General features: G+C 38.3%; 1 long non-coding RNA gene across 1 annotated transcript; it reads right to left on the bottom strand.

Moving 5' to 3' along the window:
• Positions 1–12,014: 12,014 nt before the first annotated feature.
• On the bottom strand, positions 12,015–13,442 carry LOC311081363. The gene is made up of 4 exons (XR_014605879.1): positions 13,202–13,442; positions 12,783–12,845; positions 12,216–12,280; positions 12,015–12,138 (listed from the first exon to the last, which is right to left on the bottom strand). It is a non-coding gene; the product is annotated as an uncharacterized lncRNA (long non-coding RNA).
• Between the last annotated feature and the right edge of the window lie 7 nt (positions 13,443–13,449).

Genomic DNA, 13,449 nt, shown 5'->3' with positions numbered 1-13,449 from the left:
ATTATTCTTCTGACCCTAAAAATTTCTATATCAAACTCCTCCTAGAGCTTTAACTCTACATACTCCAAACTCGGCTCAGACACTCAAACTGATCTGACTCGAGTTGCTATATCTTTTCAGACTGATCGGACTTACGGTTTTCCTAAAAATGACGATCAAAACTCGAAAAAACTCATTCAAAAACTCCCATTGACTTACATTGGGGAGTTCTAAAAAATTCAAACCGACGAAAATTTAAATCTAAACACCTTGAAGACTAAACCAAACTGCCGTTCTATATACTATATGAGCCATTGAGACTCATTTAAACTAATGCACTCTAAACTCATACACTTATAAACTAATTAACTTATAAACTCATGAATTCATAGACTTATGAACTCTTAAACTCATAAATAAACTCTGAACTCTTAAACTCATTTAAACTTATAAACTCTAAACTCATTAAAACTTATAAACTCTAAACTCATTTAAAACTTATAAACTCTAAACTCAAAAACTCTGACACTTATAAACTCATCAATTTATACACTTATAAACTGTAAACTCATAAACTCTGAGTGTGTGTGTGTGTGTGTGTGTGAACACACACACACACACACACACACACTAAACTCATTTAAACTTAAACTCTAAACTCATTTAAACTTATAAACTCAAAAACTCACAAACTGTGTGTGTGTGAGACAGTGAGCATGTCTGTGTGTGAGTGTGTTAGTGAGGGTGTGTGTGTGTGAGTGTGTGTCTGTGTGTGAGTGAGTGAGTATATGTGCGTAAGTGAGTGTGTGTGTGTGTGTGTGTGAGAGTGTGTGTGTGAGAGAGAGTGTGTGTGTCTATGTGTGTGTGTGTGTGTGTGAGAGAGTTAGCGAGGGTGTGTCTATGTGTGTGAGCGTGTCTGTGTATGTGTGAGAGCGAGTTAGTGTGTGTGTGTGTGTGTGTGTGTGTGTGTGAGACAGTGAGCACGTCTGTGTGTGTGTGTGTGAGTTAGTGAGGGTGTGTGTGTGTGAGTTAGTGAGAGTGTGTGTGAGTGTATGTGCGTGAGTGTGTGTGTCTGAGTTAGTTAGTGTGTGTGTGTGTGTGTCTATGTGTGAGTGTGTGTGTCTGTGTGTGTGAGAGTGTGTGTGTGTCTATGTGTGTGTGTGAGAGAGAGAGTGTGTGTGTGTGTGTCTGTGTGAGCGTGTCTGTGTATGTGTGAGAGCGAGTTAGTGTGAGTGTGTGCATGTGAGTGTATGTGCGTGAGTGTGTCTGTGTGTGAGAGAGAGAGTGTGTGTGTGTGTGTGTGTGTGTGTGTGAGTGAGTGTGTGTGTGAGTTAGTGAGTGTGTGTGTGAGAGAGATAGTGTGTGTGTGAGAGAGAGTGAGAGTCTGTGTGTGCGTGCTTGTGTGTGTGTATGTCGAAAATTTAAATCTAAACACCTTGAAGACTAAACCAAACTGCCGTTCTATATACTATATGAGCCATTGAGACTCATTTAAACTAATGAACTCTAAACTCAAAACGTGTGTGTGTGTGTGTATAAACTCTTAACTCAAAAACTTGTACACTTATAAACTCTAAACTCATATAAACTCTGAGTGTGTGTGTGTGTGTGAGAGAGAGTGTGTGTCTATGTACGTGAGTGTGTGTGTGTGTTAATGAGCTTGTCTGTGTGTGTGTGAGTGAGTTAGTGAGTGTGTGTGTGAGAGAGATAGTGTGTGTGTGTGTGTGAGAGAGAGTGAGAGTCTGTGCGTGCGTGCTTGTGTGTGTGTGTATGTCGAAAATTTAAATCTAAACACCTTGAAGACTAAACCAAACTGCCGTTCTATATACTATATGAGCCATTGAGACTCATTTAAACTAATGAACTCTAAACTCATACACTTATAAACTAATTAACTTATAAACTCATGAATTCATAGACTTATTAACTCTTAAACTCATTTAAACTTATAAACTCTAAACTCATACACTTATAAACTAATTAACTTATAAACTCATGAATTCATAGACTTATGAACTCTAAAACTCATAAATTAATAAACTCTGAACTCTTAAACTCATTTAAACTTATAAACTCTAAACACATTTAAACTTATAAACTCTAAACTCAAAAACTCAAACACTCATAAACTCATCAATTTATACACTTATAAACTCTAAACTCAAACTCGAGTGTGCGTGTGTGTCTGAGTGAGTGTGTGAGCGAGTTAGTGTGTGTCTGTGTGTGTGTATCTAACTTATTTATCTATCTATCTGTCATAAACTTCAAACTACTGTAAACTACTTTAAACTTCAAACCACTTTAAACTTCTTACGTTTAAAGCTCCCAGCTCCCAAGCAACTCCATAGCAACCAAACTTGAGTACCCTAGCAACCGTTTTGCAAGACCTATATCTCTGTATCAGAACATAGTATAGAGATGATGTTTGGTTCTTCTGACTCATGCTAGCAAACAGCACTTCCAACACTTCCGTGTGTGCATGTGTGAGTGTATGTGCGTGAGTGTGTTAAACTCATCTATCTATCTCAAACTAATTTAAACTTCAAACTACTAACTTTACTTCATTTAGGTTAGGGTTAGCTAACCTTAACCCTAAACTCTAAATCTATCTAAGTGAGTGTGAGTGAGTGATCTATGTGTAAGCGAGTGTGTGTCTGAGTGAGTGTGTGTGAGATGCAAGTGTATGTGTGTGTTCTGTGTGTGCATGTGTAAGTGTGTGTGTAAGTGAGTGTGTCTGAATGTGTGTGTGGATCAAGAAAGACAAAATCAAGTAATTATGCTTCAAAAATTATTTTATTTAGTTAATGCCCATTTGGATCGCACTTAGTCTGGAACCTCACCCTTAAGTAAGTCAAACTGGAGTAAAAAGCTCCATAATTACTTACTCTTGGGATCACTGGAACACTCAAGCCTTTCCACCACGTCAAGGTAGCGATCCTTGGAAAGGACATTCACTCTCCATCCATTCCTTATCTAACAAACAAACAAACAAACAAACAAACACACACACAGTCTATATGTAACACATTCACACACACATGCACACAAGAAGTAGACAATGTGAACAGTTTTGTAGTATAAATTTATTTGTATTAGCATTTTTTTCTTGAAATAAAGATGTTATCTTACAGCAGGGTTGAATGTGTGATGCAGATTAGTGATGATATATTTGATGTTTCTACTCTAAAACACAAAACACCGGATCATGATAGCTGTAATACGTCTGTAGAACTCCTGCTCTGACGTTTGAGTGTGCGCCGCTTATGAACACAGGATCTAGAAGAGTGTTTTTTTCTGTTGTCCCGGTGCTGATTAGCTGTGTGTATCCTTTATCTTCAAACAAATTCAGAATAGGTTTGTTGCAACGAGAAAGCTGATCTTCATTGAAGTCGCCACAGACGATTAGAGGCCTCAAATCGATTATCTCCAGAGATGTCAAGAGGGCGTTCAGGTGTGCCAAAAACTCTGCCAAAATATAACTTGGTGGTCTGTAGATTACAGCGAGAAGTGCTTGTTTGGGGGCTTCTATCTTCAAAACCAAATATTCCAAGTCAGTAACATTCTGTATATACATCAGAGGAGAAACTTGAAAGCTGTTTTTAACATAAATGGCCACTCCACCACCATTCTTGTTTGCCAAATGTGCATAGTTTGTGTAGGATGCATGCCTGTTGCGTTTGTACATGGTGTATCCATCCAGATGTAGATGTGCAGGAACAGCTGAGCCTGACAGGTGTGTTTCAGTGAGGCACAGAACATCAGCCAAGAGAAGCTCATGGTGGCATTTTAAATCCTCCATATGACACTCCAGTCCCTCTGTGTTATGATGAATGATTTTTAGAGATGAATTCAGGTTGGAATCCTGTACAATATGTAGGATGGGCTGGATACTGTGAAAATCTGCTTTTGGCATGTTCTCCAAGGAAGCACTTATTTCTGGATTACAGAAGACTTTCTTTTCATCGAAGTCAGTAATGTGCAGTCCACTGAGTGATGTTGTTCTGCTGAGTGCAACGTATGCCATGCCTGATTCAAATATGTGCTTCAGAGATACAACAGCGCGATCAGTTGTCATTCCTTGCACTTTATGGATGGTGCATGCGAAAGCAAGCTTCATGGGAAATTGTCTTCGAATTGTTCCTTTTCTTTTCAGTGGTTCCTCTGACCTCTCAATATAGACAATGTTGTCATCTCCATCAGGTGCTTTGTTACGATATTTTCGTCCAGCAGTCACATTATCTAAATGAAGACCAATTAATTGAACCAATCCATCTCGGGTCTGAGCTGTTATTTTTGCCACCTTGCCAAAAGTGCCATTTACCAGTCCATCTTCCACATCAATATTTCTGGTTAGCATCACTCGTGCACCAATAGCAATCTGTAGTGTGTCAATAAGGTCACGATTGTCTCCTTTAAATGGTGCCGCTTGTCTTTTCATTTCTCCTGTCCGGGGATCTTTTTTGTAATCATGTGCATTTATGGTAATGACATTTGAAAAGCGGGAGGATATGGCTTCACTGTTGTGATTGTCTACCTCTTTATTGGTTGCATAGATGTGCAATGCATCAGTGGGACACTCTTCAGGGGAGGATCTTATGACGGTTTCTAACATGCACCTGTCTGCATCAGTTAGCTTCTCGTGCTTCTTTTTTACTCTCAGTCTGTTGAGCAGCTCAGCGTATGCAAGATCATCTCTCTGTCTCATGATCTGTGTCATAGTTATCATTTGAAAATGATCTGTCCAGAAGTCCAGCACATGGTCCTCATACACACAGAGTGGTTTTGCTCTTCCCACAGGTGGTAATTGATAATAATCTCCCACAGCTAATACAGATAAGCCACCAAAAGGTTTCTGGTTTCCTTTAATCTGTTGCAGTCTCCAGTTCACATAGGAAAACAACTGTTTTGACACCATTGATATTTCGTCGATAATTAAAATGTGTGCATTAGAAAGGTCTGCCCTGATTTCATCCAAGCTGTTTCCCAGGCCTTGGTATGGAGGCTTCAAGCTTCTCGGGAGTTTCAGAAGACAGTGCAGTGTTTTACCTGAGATGTTAAAGGCTGCAGTTCCTGTGAATGCTGTTAAAAGAACGGTTGGCTTGGAAATGTCAGTATGCTCTCGTATGCATGGAAGCCTGCGCAGAATCTTAGTTGCTTCTGCATAAATAGATTTGATAACGTGTGATTTACCAACTCCTGCTCCTCCATTCAAGAAATACAGAAACTGTTGTGGGTTTTCACCAGAGACACATCTTTTGCACCAGTCTCGGACTGCATAAAATATGGAAGCTTGTGTTTGATTCAAACTCTGGTACATTTTGCGAATCTGTGCATGATTTTGTTGGGCAGCTTCCACGAGTGGCATGGCTGTGTTACTGACAGAGGTAGATGCTGTGTATTCAGGAATATCCTCCTGCTCGTTCACGTCATTAGGATCAGTGGGTTCACGTTCCGATATGCTCTCCAAACGGATCAGTTCATTTGCTGGAGCCAATGTAGTCCACGCATCTTCAACTGGACCATTCTGTTCAAAATCCTCAATTGCCTTTTCTATAGCCTCATTATGTTTTTCATATTTCTCACGGTTTTCGTTCACAATATTGTGCACACGCTGCAGTTCATCAGTTCCTGGTAGTTTTACTGAAGCAAATGCAAAAAATGATTCATATGATGGAAATCTTGTGGACTTCAGCTGCTCATCTGAGCGATATGGCAAGTAAAGCTTTAGAAAAGTTCCATAGAATTTTTCTGGGTTTTTCTGCTGTGAAAAACGGGCAAATCTGATGACAGCAGGTTTTCCCCTCGTTCTTTTCTGTATGTGTCCCAAGTTTTTTTGAAGTGGCAAAACATTTTTACCTTTTGTCTTTCCTGCATAAACAATGCGGTATTCACTTGCAAATTCAGCCATGCACATGTTCTCAAATTCAGGTCTGTTTGGTCTGGCTTTGTACTTTTCTGGCAATCCTGTCATCCACACGTTCTCTATGTCATCATCCATGCTCTCCAAACACCTCATTGGTAAACTCATCTTTACAGCGTTGTCATCAGTAGGTATGAATATGACAGCACGTGATGATGATTTTAATTTCAGACTGCATGTGCGAGCGACTGCCTCCTGAGCACTGACTTCTCTGTTCTTTGAATAGGCATTCATGACCTGCTTCATGCACTCACGTTCAGACAGGTTATCATGGCTTGAGTCTTTTATCACTCTCTTTAGGTAATCACTCATCTCATGCTCAGCTTTTGAAATGTACGAGACAATATACATGATACAGCTGTAGGGGTTCAGAATGAACTGTATGTCCATGTTTGCATCCCAGGCTCTTAACAACATTGGATTATAGCCGTTAACCCAGCAGTCCTGTGGTCGTCTCTCCATGAATATTGAACTTGATGTAGAAATAGTATCGATATGTTTCTCATACTCTTCATAAGTCATGTTTACTTTATGAAGTAGCTGTGTAACGCTATCAAAACTCTGAGTTGAGTCATTCAGTAGATCCCACACATTCTGTAGCTGCTCTTTTGCGAAACTGGCATAATTTCTTTCCTCTGATTCATTCCCTTCATCATCATTCTCTGCAGGAGGAGGCCTGGGGCGTGATATCATTGTTCTGTTAATGGGTGGTTTAGGAAATCCAAACCGGCAGTGCTTCTTGTTCTTTCTACAGGATTTGGAGTGGTTACGACTGTGCATCTGCACTTCACTTACAATTTTATGTAGTTCTGGGTCTTTGTCTGGGTCTGGTAATTTGCATGAGATGTATTTATCAATGAAATCACACACATCCTGATCTTGATCTTTTTCAAACTCTGGAGCATCTTTAACCCAAAATAAGCAGTGAATGTGCGGAGAGCCACGTAGCTGGAACTCTACTCTGTAAAAAAAGTCAATTACTTCACCGATAGGTCGAGCAGGGGAATTTATCAAATCTCTCATCAAGGCTTCAACTCGCTTTTCAAAAATTCTCATAGCTGTCACAGGGTTACTTCTGAGGATTTCACATTTTTCGGACCAGTCTAATTCAGCAAAGTTCACAGTTTCACCTTGTTGTGCTTTAATAGCAGTAATCACATCAGGCCATCTCATCTCAGCAGCACTAAACGTACAGAAAAATGTAGGAGTGCCCAGCTGTCTCAGCATAGCAAACAAATCACGGAGAGATTTCTCCCAGTATGCTGGAGTCCCTCTTAATGGTTGCATGAATCGTGTAGCTTCCTTATTTATTATAAGCTTTTCTAACTCCTGTTTGTCCTGCAGCAGTGAGCAGTTTATTCTGCGTCCATCACGGGTCATGGGTTTTCCTTTCCGTAGTTGGATAGACATACTAGATGTGGCCATGTTCATTTCAGTTACAAACTGCGCAAAGAAGATATAGTTGGTATCCTTCGCACAACGATTGTCAATAGAGAATAGTCTAGAGTTAAAGTATCTGCTGGGGGAAACATGTTTTGCTCTACCAGGCTCATCAAAGGTGTTCTTGCCATCTGGAAACTGCACTGGAAACGCCATAGACTCAAGTTTAGGAATTTTGAAAGTGTTTACAGGAGTGTTTCTCTCTGCTGGGGCAATGCAAAATATTCCATCATCATAAGACAACAGCTGCTGGCCGAGATCTGGGGGCTGAAGACATGTGTCCAAGGCAAGGCCTCTCGATTGCTCTTCTGCAGTAGTGTCATCGTTAGAATCATTGTGTTCATTCTCATTGCTCTGTTCTTCAGTGTTCTCAATATCCATTTCCTCATCAGGAGTTGTGATTTCATTTGCACACTCTTCATGCTCATTAAACATTTCTTCTTCAGAGAGTTCTGCATTAATGAAGATATCTTTATATTCTGAATGGATATCTTTTAACTTTCTTAAAGCAGACAAAACCTTTTGCATGTTCAAAGTCTGAAACTGATAGTGGCCTTGGTAACACAGACGTCTTTTGAGTTTCACTGTAAGCAGTTGTGATTCACTACTTGGTCTGGGTAAAGAATTCACTGTTGTTTCTACTTCAGATGCAACAGAAATCACAGCGCCTTTTATAGCTCTTTGCTGGCCTTTCGGTAGTGTAACAATCTTAGCAAAAGGAATGTACTTTGCAATAACATGTCTTTCAAGAACATTCAAATCGCAGAGTTCTGGAGGAATGGGAGCGAACTGAAGATTATTGGCTAAAGCAATGTCTGGCATCAGACCTCTCGATAGTGTATTATGGCAGCAGTGACAGATCCACTCTGTTTTCCTGTTCTCCAAGGCACATTGATCAGGGCAGTCGGAGCAGACGTGAACATAGTTTCCAGTCAAGCAAACTGAAGCAACTGTCGGATTCTTCTGATAGCGCTCACGATCACATGATTTCACTTGATTTGAGAAGAGCGCTCTGGCACAGCATGTGCAGACATAAGTTGGCCCCTGTTTTATAACATCTCTGAAAACATTTAAGGCTCTTAACACAATCGGATCTTGTACTGCGTCAGGTTGGTTATTTTGTAACGTGTCTCTCTGCTGGCGCATCAGATTCATGTTTTTGTATTTGCGCTGTATGTCTTGTGCACAGCATACTGTATGAAGTACCTTGAGTGCAGATATTTTGTTTTTAGATTTGAATAAATTATATTCTTTCTGACGAGCCCTAAAATGTACATCACAGTGATAACGTTGTTTAAAAATGTTCTTCCTTTTTTCAAAGAAGTTAGGATCATTTTTGCATCGGTTTGTATAATGGTCTATTTGCCTTTGCCTAAAAATTGGATCCTTTGAATATCGATCAACAAGATATTGCCTATGCTGTTTCTTATATTTAGCATTGTTCCTATAATTTCTTAATATATAATTCTTCTGTTTCTCCCTGAATTGTGCATCATTCCTGTAATTTTTAATTATATAATCCTTTTGTTTCTCCCTGAATTGTTCATCATTCCTGTAATTTTTAACTATATACTTCTTTTGTTTCTCCCTGAATTGTGCATCATTCCTGTAATTTTTAACTATATACTTCTTTTGTTTCTCCCTGAATTGTGCATCATTCCTGTAATTTTGAACTATATAATTCTTTTGTTTCTCCCTGAATTGTGCATCATTCCTGTAATTTTTAACTATATACTTCTTTTGTTTCTCCCTGAATTGTTCATCATTCCTGTAATTTTTAACTATATAATTCTTTTGTTTATCCCTGAATTGTTCATTATTTCTATACTTGCTAATTACATAAGCCTTTTTTCTTTCTCTGTATTCATTAATATGTTTATAATTATTTTTCATTGCTTGTTTGTGTTCTTCTCTGTAAGTCATACTATTCCAATACTTGTTCTTCATGACTTGTTTACGTCTTTCACTGGATTCACTACTTGTTTTAGAATCATAGACTTTACGTACAGCCTGTTTTTTGTCATAAACACCTTGCCTCTGAACCATTTCTTTCTGCCGTTTTTTATAATAAGCCTTTCGCCTTTGCTTCTTGTTCAGTTTTTCTGTCTGCTTGATTGTCGATTGTGAATATTGGTGATTTGGAGCTGACAATGGCAATTGATCCTGTGACAGCATGCCATGAGAAAGTTCACTGAATGGTACATTTTTAATACTGTCTTGATTCTGAGTGACAGAAGTTATAACGTCCATTTTATCTTGCAAAGTCAAGTGGGCTTGATCATTAGTTGATGTGGCTCCATTAACGGTAGTCTCAGATGGTTGTTCAACCGGATCTTGGACACACTGTTGTGAGACATCAGCAGACCTGCATTGTTCTTTGTTTGACAGAGCTTCGTTCTCAAAAGAGGTGGATGGTTGCACATCACGTTCAAGCTCACAGCAGTTCAGGGAGACTTCAGGACGTACACTTCTTTCAGTTATCCGGTTATGGAACGATACAGGCAACAGATCAAATTGTTGCTGGTCTATCAAATCGAAACACCCTTGAAACAATAGCATCAGCCTCTCGATCAGGTCTTCTAAACGGAAGAAGGTCAACATCACGGCCGTACCAGTGCTTTCATCTTCAGGCATTCCATATGCTGATCTGCAGTGAGAATCAAAATAACCAAACCTCCCTGAGCGATCTCTGAATACAGCGATACACGTGCATCCACACATCAGCAACGCGTCACTCACATCAGCTCGGAGACATTGCAGAGTATTCTCAAGGTTTTCATACTCGCCTAGGACAGGTGAATCTTTTAGGAATCCAACTCTCTGAGGATGTTTCAGGATGTTGTAGCAGGCAGAGTTGGTCTTAACTGTGCTTGGCAGCTCATCAAAGTTTAAAAAATTAGCCACAAATTGTCGTTTGCTCCACAGTGTTCTTTTGACACTAGTGTAAACTGCATCACCTTTCTGTAAAATGCGGTCTAAATCGAAACTGCGCAACTCATTACATTCATTATGGACAGCTAGGAACATTAAGGCATTGCACGTACACTGACGGCCTCTGGAGTAAATTTTGTACCTAGAATCGCTTTGGCAGTGAGATGCTGTAACAGACAGAACATACTGTTTTTCACCAATAATACCTGCTCCAGAAGTACTGGTACTGGTGCCACATGAAGCTTCTAGGTTTCTGCGCTGTTTCTGAGATTGACTCCTCTTTCCTTTTCTTGGCATGGTGATGTTTCAGCACTGGCAATCAAGCAAATATGTTTGAGAAAACAAACACAAAAGATAATGTGTTTAACGTAGATAAAGATACCGTAGCACCTTTTATGCAATCAGATATATAGAAAAGTTAAATATTTAATATATAACAAGAGTATATATATATATATTAGTAACAGTAATACAACAGTTAATTAATTGATTTGAAGTTAGGTTAATCAAAAAAAAATTGTACTTTAAAAGAGTTAAAAACTTTTAAAAACTCTCTCTTACTATTTCTGAAGATGCAGCACAGTTTTGTTACCTGAGACGGTGATCTTACAGGACGTGAGTATGGGTGCAAATATTTGTGGTATTGAGTATGTACTTAGATGTATCAAGATGCAACAAGACTTCTACATGATCATAGATCAATTCATGGGTACTGGCCTTTTTTTTAAAGATGCGTTGGCAAGCTAAGCGTAGGTGCATAATGGTTAGAAGCAGATGTGAGTTTGCATTTTGCAGTTTATAGTGCAAGCAAGTAAGCAGGTGGCAAGAGGTGGCAGGCCATTTATGAGTTTTGGAAGAGAAAGAATGGAAGAGGCATTTTTTTAAATTAGTAAGCAAGATAAAGGTTTGAGTGAATAATATACAGTTATGGAGAGGAAAGTATAGGACAGGTCAGGACAGACAAACACAGAAATAAATAAAGTCAGTTACATTGTTAAATGCAAAATGGCAAGTATCATTTACATAAATAACAACAGACAATACAAAAATGCACTAGAAATATAGTTACAAATAAAATTATATGTAAGGGGGTTACTTACACAATTGAGGATGGAAAGAGTTTTCACACATTTTTTCATAAATGGTTAAATCATTGTTTCTAGCTGTGGAATAGCCCTTACAAACTGATAAATGTGACAGTTTGTCTCACATTAACAAAATGAGAAAGCCAATCTACTAGTGAGGATAAACAATTCTAGCTATTCCTTCAAGCTGTGATGTGTCTGCTATCCCACAATACTACATTATGCTGTAGTGCCAGTGTAATGTGTTTACTAACGAAACCTTGTTAATAAAGACAAAATACATGCAGACAGAATATTATAAAGAAATGACTAATGACTCTGATTACCATTAATCAGAAAGTTTAAAGGGATACTTACATAGTCACTCAAAGCAGCAATGTCACCTAAAAAAAGAAAAGTCTAGTATTTTGTACACATTCGTTGACTGTTAATATGGTGAATATGAATATAAATTACCTTGCAATGAAGGTGCTGTTGGCCACCCTTAACAGCAGGGAAACAAATGACTAATGACTCTGATGAACATTATATAGTAAGTTTAAAGGGATATTTACCTAGACACTCAAAGCAGCAATGTCACCTAAAAAAAGAAAAATAAATGTATAGTATTGTGTACACATTTGTTGACTGTTAATATGATGACTATGAATATAAATTACCTTGAAATGAGGGTGCTGTTGGCCACCCTTAACAGCAGGGAAACAAATGACTAATGACTCTGATGAACATTATATAGTAAGTTTAAAGGGATATTTACCTAGACACTCAAAGCAGCAATGTCACCTAAAAAAAGAAAAATAAATGTCTAGTATTGTGTACATTTGTTGACTGTTAATATGGTGAATATGAATATAAATTACCTTGAAATGAAGGTGCTGTTGGCCACCCTTAACAGCAGGGAGACGACAGTGGAACACGACAAAATCTAATAAGTAAAATAAATAAATGATCCACTCACAAATGTTATGCAAATATTAAGTGCTTAACAAAAGAGAATACCACATGCTGTAAAATATATATATATGTATAATATATTTTTTGCCTTGTTAGTGGTATTAACTAGCGTTTTCTTTTTACTTATTCCATGCCCCATATACTAGCGTTATAAGCGAATCAGTTTTTAGAGATAAAACTCTTTACATTCGATTATCATGAAAACGCATCCCAGAGAACAGTCGACTCGTACCCAAGTGTTATTAACCCCTAGGTTAATTTTGCGCTGTAATTGTCCTTTAACATGTTGTGTGTGTTAATTGCATTGGACAACCAATTTACTAATACAAACTACATGCTAAAGTGAATCAGTGTTTGCAGGAATTTCCCGCATTATAAGTGGGAGACCTGCGGGAATGATTAAAATTATGCGCAATACCCACAATCCCGCGCCGAAATTCGAGCCCTGAGGTTAATGTGAATAAGTAAATTACCTTGGAATGAAGATGCTAAAGGCAGTTAGCAGTGGGTACACGGCAGTGGAGGAGATACGAAACCTAATAGGTAAAGAATAAATAATCTTGATTCCAAAAAATTATATTGAAATATGTTCTGAAATATGCCGATATACAGGGTGGGCCATTTATATGGATACACCGTAATAACATGGGAATGGTTGGTGATATTAAAGTCCTGTTTGTGGCACATTAGTATATGTGAGGGGGCAAACTCCTCAAGATGGGTGGTATGTACTAATATATACTAATGTGCCACAAACAGGACTTTAATATCACCAACCATTCCCATGTTATTACGGTGTATCCATATAAATGGCCCACCCTGTAGATTGCTATTCCATATTTATTGTAAATGCAAATACTGAATGTGACAGACAGTTTAAAAGATTACTTACCGCAATGGATGCAATGAACTGGCAAGATTTTTACAGACACAGGTTCACATAAAAGAAAGGAGGAGAAAAATAAGAAATCACATATGATTCACTATTATATGAATCAAATATTGCACAGGCCTGCATGCATGGACATGTACAGAAGAACTGTAAAGTCTTAAAATAATATGATTTGACTAATCTGAATCATATTAATATGCTAATCTGAAATTGATGTACAAATATATGTATTTACCACAAAAGTTAGA

Source organism: Abramis brama (genome assembly GCF_963993115.1).
Source record: "Abramis brama genome assembly, chromosome: 4".
Taxonomy (NCBI): domain Eukaryota; kingdom Metazoa; phylum Chordata; class Actinopteri; order Cypriniformes; family Leuciscidae; genus Abramis; species Abramis brama.
This window is presented reverse-complemented; position numbering and strand designations above follow the sequence as displayed.